Raw genomic sequence first — 8,259 nt, 5'->3', positions numbered from 1 at the left:
GGTGTTTCTGTATCTCTATTATGTTGGTGCGGCTTCGGAACTTTTAAATATCTTGATATATCTCGAGAACTACGCATCTGATCAAAAAATGTCATAGAACATAAAAAGTAGGAAACTTAATTCTCTACAAAAAAGGTCTCTTAACATTTTGCCATAGCTCGCTTCGTTTCCGAGATATTTGCAGATTTATCTCAAGGGAAGGGGCCTGACGGACATATTTCGAGATATTTCTTCTTCTTGTTGTTCTTCTTCTGCACAGCTAAGCTGGAAGTGGCATTTGCGGCTCGCACTAGTGCAGAGTTATCTCAAAGAAAGGGGCCACGGTGTTTCTGTATCTCTATTATGTTGGTGCGGCTTCGGAACTTTTAAATATCTTGATATATCTCGAGAACTACGCACCTGATCAAAAAATATCATAGAAGATAAAAAGTAGGAAACTTAATTCTCTACAGAAAAGGTCTCTTAACATTTCGCCATAGCTCGCTTCGTTTCCGAGATATTTGCAGATTTATCTCAAGGGAAGGGGCCTGTCGGACATATTTCGAGATATTTCTTCTTCTTGTTGTTCTTCTTCTGCACAGCTAAGCTGGAAGTGGCTTTGCGGCTCGCACTAGTGCAGAGTTATCTCAAAGAAAGGGGCCACGGTGTTTCTGTATCTCTATTATGTTGGTGCGGCTTCGGAACTTTTAAATATCTCGATATATCTCGAAAACTACGCTTCTGATCAAAAAATATCATAGAACATAAATTGTAGGAAACATAATTCTCTACAAAAAAGGTATCTTAACATTTTGCCATAGCTCGCTTCGTTTCCGAGATATTTGCAGATATATCTCAAGGGAAGGGGCCTGCCGGACATATTTCGAGATATTTCTTCTTCTTGTTGTTCTTCTTCTGCACAGCTAAGCTGGAAGTGGCATTTACAGCTCGCAATAGTGCAGAGTTATCTCAAAGAAAGGGGCCACGGTGTTTCTGTATCTCTATTATGTTGGTGCTGCTTCGGAACTTTTAAATATCTTGATATATCTCGAGAACTACGCATCTGATCAAAAAATATCATAGAACATGAAAAGTAGGAAACTTAATTCTCTACAAAAAAGGTCTCTTAACATTTTGCCATAGCTCTCTTCGTTTCCGAGATATTTGCAGATTTATCTCAAGGGAAGGGTCCTGATGGACATATTTCGAGATATTTCTTCTTCTTGTTGTTCTTCTTCTGCACAGCTAAACTGGAAGTGGCATTTCCAGCTCGCAATCGTGCAGAGTTATCTCAAAGAAAGGGGCCACGGTGTTTCTGTATCTCTATTATGTTGGTGCGGCTTCGGAACTTTTAAATATCTTGATATATCTCGAGAACTACGCCTCTGATCGAAAAATATCACAGAACATAAAAAGTAGGAAACTTAATTCTCTACAAAAAAGGTCTCTTAACATTTTGCCATAGCTCGCTTCGTTTCCGAGATATTTGCAGATTTATCTCAAGGGAAGGGGCCTGACGGACATATTTCGAGATATTTCTTCTTCTTGTTGTTCTTCTTCTGCACAGCTAAGCTGGAAGTGGCATTTGCAGCGCGCAATAGTGCAGAGTTATCTCAAAGAAAGGGGCCACGGTGTTTCTGTATCTCTATTATGTTGGTGCGGCTTCGGAACTTTTAAATATCTTGATATATCTCGAGAACTACGCATCTGGTCAAAAAATATCATAGAAGATAAAAAGTAGGAAACTTAATTCTCTACAAAAAACGTCTCTTAACATTTCGCCATAGCTCGCTTCGTTTCCGAGATATTTGCAGATTCAGCTCAAAGGAACGGGCCTGACGGACATATTTCGAGATATTTCTTCTTCTTGTTGTTCTTCTTCTGCACAGCTAAGCTGGAAGTGGCATTTGCGGCTCGCACTAGTGCAGAGTTATCTCAAAGAAAGGGGCCACGGTGTTTCTGTATCTCTATTATGTTGGTGCGGCTTCGGAACTTTTAAATATCTTGATATATCTCGAGAACTACGCACCTGATCAAAAAATATCATAGAAGATAAAAAGTAGGAAACTTAATTCTCTACAGAAAAGGTCTCTTAACATTTCGCCATAGCTCGCTTCGTTTCCGAGATATTTGCAGATTTATCTCAAGGGAAGGGGCCTGTCGGACATATTTCGAGATATTTCTTCTTCTTGTTGTTCTTCTTCTGCACAGCTAAGCTGGAAGTGGCTTTGCGGCTCGCACTAGTGCAGAGTTATCTCAAAGAAAGGGGCCACGGTGTTTCTGTATCTCTATTATGTTGGTGCGGCTTCGGAACTTTTAAATATCTCGATATATCTCGAAAACTACGCTTCTGATCAAAAAATATCATAGAACATAAATTGTAGGAAACCTAATTCTCTACAAAAAACGTCTCTTAACATTTTGCCAAAGCTCGCTTCGTTTCCGAGATATTTGCAGATATATCTCAAGGGAAGGGGCCTGACGGACATATTTCGAGATATTTCTTCTTCTTGTTGTTCTTCTTCTGCACAGCTAAGCTGGAAGTGGCATTTACAGCTCGCAATAGTGCAGAGTTATCTCAAAGAAAGGGGCCACGGTGTTTCTGTATCCCTATTATGTTGGTGCGGCTTCGGAACTTTTAAATATCTTGATATATCTCGAGAGCTACGCATCTGATCAAAAAATATCATAGAACATGAAAAGTAGGAAACTTAATTCTCTACAAAAAAGGTCTCTTAACATTTTGCCATAGCTCTCTTCGTTTCCGAGATATTTGCAGATTTATCTCAAGGGAAGGGGCCTGACGGACATATTTCGAGATATTTCTTCTTCTTATTGTTCTTCTTCTGCACAGCTAAGCTCGAAGTGGCATTTGCAGCTCGCAATAGTGCAGAGTTATCTCAAAGAAAGAGGCCACGGTGTTTCTGTACCTCTATTATGTTGGTGCAGCTTCGGAACTTTTAAATATCTTGATATATCTCGAAAACTACGCTTCTGATCAAAAAATATCATAGAACATAAATTGTAGGAAACATAATTCTCTACAAAAAACGTCTCTTAACATTTTGCCATAGCTCGCTTCGTTTCCGAGATATTTGCAGATTTATCTCAAGGGAAGGGGCCTGACGGACATATTTCGAGATATTTCTTCTTCTTGTTGTTCTTCTTCTGCACAGCTAAGCTGGAAGTGGCATTTGCGGCTCGCACTAGTGCAGAGTTATCTCAAAGAAAGGGGCCACGGTGTTTCTGTATCTCTATTATGTTGGTGCGGCTTCGGAACTTTTAAATATCTCGATATATCTCGAAAACTACGCTTCTGATCAAAAAATATCATAGAACATAAATTGTAGGAAACAGAATTCTCTACAAAAAAGGTCTCTTAACATTTTGCCAAAGCTCGCTTCGTTTCCGAGATATTTGCAGATATATCTCAAGGGAAGGGGCCTGACGGACATATTTCGAGATATTTCTTCTTCTTGTTGTTCTTCTTCTGCACAGCTAAGCTGGAAGTGGCATTTACAGCTCGCAATAGTGCAGAGTTATCTCAAAGAAAGGGGCCACGGTGTTTCTGTATCTCTATTATGTTAGTGCGGCTTTGGAACTTTTAAATATCTTGATATATCTCGAGAACTACGCATCTGATCAAAAAATATCATAGAACATAAAAAGTAGGAAACTTAATTCTCTACAAAAAAGGTTCTTAACATTTTGCCATAGCTCGCTTCGTTTCCGAGATATTTGCAGATTTATCTCAAGGGCAGGGGCCTGCCGGACATATTTCGAGATATTTCTCCTTCTTGTTGTTCTTCTTCTGCACAGCTAAGCTGGAAGTGGCATTTGCGGCTCGCACTAGTGCAGAGTTATCTCAAAGAAAGGGGCCACGGTGTTTCTGTATCCCTATTATGTTGGTGCCGCTTCGGAACTTTTAAATATCTCGATATATCTCGAAAACTACGCTTCTGATCAAAAAATATCATAGAACATAAATTGTAGGAAACATAATTCTCTACAAAAAACGTCTCTTAACATTTTGCCATAGCTCGCTTCGTTTCCGAGATATTTGCAGATTCAGCTCAAAGGAACTGGCGTGACGGACATATTTCGAGATATTTCTTCTTCTTGTTGTTCTTCCTCTGCACAGCTAAGCTGGAAGTGGCATTTGCAGCTCGCAATAGTGCAGAGTTATCTCAAAGAAAGGGGCCACGGTGTTTCTGTATCTCTATTATGTTGGTGCGGCTTCGGAACTTTTAAATATCTTGATATATCTCGAGAACTACGCATCTCATCAAAAAATATCATAGAACATAAAAAGTAGGAAACTTAATTCTCTACAAAAAAGGTCTCTTAACGTTTTGCCATAGCTCGCTTCGTTTCCGAGATATTTGCAGATTTATCTCAAGGGAAGGGGCCTGACGGACATATTTCGAGATATTTCTTCTTCTTGTTGTTCTTCCTCTGCACAGCTAAGCTGGAAGTGGCATTTGCAGCTCGCAATAGTGCAGAGTTATCTCAAAGAAAGGGGCCACGGTGTTTCTGTATCTCTATTATGTTGGTGCGGCTTCGGAACTTTTAAATATCTCGATATATCTCGAAAACTACGCTTCTGATCAAAAAATATCATAGAACATAAATTGTAGGAAACAGAATTCTCTACAAAAAAGGTCTCTTAACATTTTGCCATAGCTCGCTTCGTTTCCGAGATATTTGCAGATATATCTCAAGGGAAGGGGCCTGACGGACATATTTCGAGATATTTCTTCTTCTTGTTGTTCTTCTTCTGCACAGCTAAGCTGGAAGTGGCATTTACAGCTCGCAATAGTGCAGAGTTATCTCAAAGAAAGGGGCCACGGTGTTTCTGTATCTCTATTATGTTGGTGCGGCTTCGGAACTTTTAAATATCTTGATATATCTCGAGAACTACGCATCTGATCAAAAAATATCATAGAACATAAAAAGTAGGAAACTTAATTCTCTACAAAAAAGGTCTCTTAACATTTTGCCATAGCTCGCTTCGTTTCCGAGATATTTGCAGATTTATCTCAAGGGAAGGGGCCTGACGGACATATTTCGAGATATTTCTTCTTCTTGTTGTTCTTCTTCTGCACAGCTAAGCTGGAAGTGGCATTTGCGGCTCGCACTAGTGCAGAGTTATCTCAAAGAAAGGGGCTACGGTGTTTCTGTATCCCTATTATGTTGGTGCGGCTTCGGAACTTTTAAATATCTCGATATATCTCGAAAACTACGCTTCTGATCAAAAAATATCATAGAACATAAATTGTAGGAAACATAATTCTCTACAAAAAACGTCTCTTAACATTTTGCCATAGCTCGCTTCGTTTCCGAGATATTTGCAGATTCAGCTCAAAGGAACTGGCCTGACGGACATATTTCGAGATATTTCTTCTTCTTGTTGTTCTTCCTCTGCACAGCTAAGCTGGAAGTGGCATTTGCAGCTCGCAATAGTGCAGAGTTATCTCAAAGAAAGGGGCCACGGTGTTTCTGTATCCCTATTATGTTGGTGCGGCTTCGGAACTTTTAAATATCTTGATATATCTCGAGAACTACGCATCTGATCAAAAAATATCATACAACATAAAAAGTAGGAAACTTAATTCTCTACAAAAAAGGTCTCTTAACATTTTGCCATAGCTCGCTTCGTTTCCGAGATATTTGCAGATTTATCTCAAGGGAAGGGGCCTGACGGACATATTTCGAGATATTTCTTCTTCTTGTTGTTCTTCCTCTGCACAGCTAAGCTGGAAGTGGCATTTGCAGCTCGCAATAGTGCAGAGTTATCTCAAAGAAAGGGGCCACGGTGTTTCTGTATCTCTATTATGTTGGTGCGGCTTCGGAACTTTTAAATATCTTGATATATCTCGAGAACTACGCATCTGATCAAAAAATATCATAGAACATAAAAAGTAGGAAACTTAATTCTCTACAAAAAAGGTCTCTTAACATTTTGCCATAGCTCGCTTCGTTTCCGAGATATTTGCAGATTTATCTCAAGGGAAGGGGCCTGACGGACATATTTCGAGATATTTCTTCTTCTTGTTGTTCTTCTTCTGCACAGCTAAGCTGGAAGTGGCATTTGCGGCTCGCACTAGTGCAGAGTTATCTCAAAGAAAGGGGCCACGGTGTTTCTGTATCTCTATTATGTTGGTGCGGCTTCGGAACTTTTAAATATCTCGATATATCTCGAAAACTACGCTTCTGATCAAAAAATATCATAGAACATAAATTGTAGGAAACAGAATTCTCTACAAAAAAGGTCTCTTAACATTTTGCCATAGCTCGCTTCGTTTCCGAGATATTTGCAGATATATCTCAAGGGAAGGGGCCTGACGGACATATTTCGAGATATTTCTTCTTCTTGTTGTTCTTCTTCTGCACAGCTAAGCTGGAAGTGGCATTTACAGCTCGCAATAGTGCAGAGTTATCTCAAAGAAAGGGGCCACGGTGTTTCTGTATCTCTATTATGTTGGTGCGGCTTCGGAACTTTTAAATATCTTGATATATCTCGAGAACTACGCATCTGATCAAAAAATATCATAGAACATAAAAAGTAGGAAACTTAATTCTCTACAAAAAAGGTCTCTTAACATTTTGCCATAGCTCGCTTCGTTTCCGAGATATTTGCAGATTTATCTCAAGGGAAGGGGCCTGACGGACATATTTCGAGATATTTCTTCTTCTTGTTGTTCTTCTTCTGCACAGCTAAGCTGGAAGTGGCATTTGCGGCTCGCACTAGTGCAGAGTTATCTCAAAGAAAGGGGCCACGGTGTTTCTGTATCCCTATTATGTTGGTGCGGCTTCGGAACTTTTAAATATCTCGATATATCTCGAAAACTACGCTTCTGATCAAAAAATATCATAGAACATAAATTGTAGGAAACATAATTCTCTACAAAAAACGTCTCTTAACATTTTGCCATAGCTCGCTTCGTTTCCGAGATATTTGCAGATTCAGCTCAAAGGAACTGGCCTGACGGACATATTTCGAGATATTTCTTCTTCTTGTTGTTCTTCCTCTGCACAGCTAAGCTGGAAGTGGCATTTGCAGCTCGCAATAGTGCAGAGTTATCTCAAAGAAAGGGGCCACGGTGTTTCTGTATCCCTATTATGTTGGTGCGGCTTCGGAACTTTTAAATATCTTGATATATCTCGAGAACTACGCATCTGATCAAAAAATATCATACAACATAAAAAGTAGGAAACTTAATTCTCTACAAAAAAGGTCTCTTAACATTTTGCCATAGCTCGCTTCGTTTCCGAGATATTTGCAGATTTATCTCAAGGGAAGGGGCCTGACGGACATATTTCGAGATATTTCTTCTTCTTGTTGTTCTTCTTCTCCACAGCTAAGCTGAAACTGGCATTTGCGGCTCGCACTAGTGCAGAGTTATCTCAAAGAAAGGGGCCACGGTGTTTCTGTATCTCTATTATGTTGGTGCGGCTTCGGAACTTTTAAATATCTCGATGTATCTCGAAAACTACGCTTCTGATCAAAAAACATCATAGAACATAAATTGTAGGAAGCATAATTCTCTACAAAAAAGGTCTCTTAACATTTCGCCATAGCTCGCTTCGTTTCCGAGATATTTGCAGATTTATCTCAAGGGAAGGGGCCTGACGGACATATTTCGAGATATTTCTTCTTCTTGTTGTCCTTCTTCTGCACAGCTAAGCTGGAAGTGGCATTTACAGCTCGCAATCGTGCAGAGTTATCTCAAAGAAAGGGGCCACGGTGTTTCTGTATCTCTATTATGTTGGTGCGGCTTCGGAACTTTTAAATATCTTGATATATCTCGAGAACTACGCATCTGATCAAAAAATATCATAGAACATAAAAAGTAGGAAACTTAATTCTCTACAAAAAAGGTCTCTTAACATTTTGCCATAGCTCGCTTCGTTTCCGAGATATTTGCAGATTTATCTCAAGGGAAGGGGCCTGACGGACATATTTCGAGATATTTCTTCTTCTTGTTGTTCTTCTTCTGCACAGCTAAGCTGGAAGTGGCATTTGCGGCTCGCACTAGTGCAGAGTTATCTCAAAGAAAGGGGCCACGGTGTTTCTGTATCTCTATTATGTTGGTGCGGCTTCGGAACTTTTAAATATCTCGATATATCTCGAAAACTACGCTTCTGATCAAAAAATATCATAGAACATAAATTGTAGGAAACAGAATTCTCTACAAAAAAGGTCTCTTAACATTTTGCCATAGCTCGCTTCGTTTCCGAGATATTTGCAGATATATCTCAAGGGAAGGGGCCTGACGG

The sequence above is a fragment of the Osmia lignaria genome, unplaced genomic scaffold (genome assembly GCF_051020975.1).
Source record: "Osmia lignaria lignaria isolate PbOS001 unplaced genomic scaffold, iyOsmLign1 scaffold0003, whole genome shotgun sequence".
NCBI classification, from domain to species: Eukaryota; Metazoa; Arthropoda; class Insecta; order Hymenoptera; family Megachilidae; genus Osmia; species Osmia lignaria.
Note: the sequence above shows the minus strand (reverse complement) of the source record.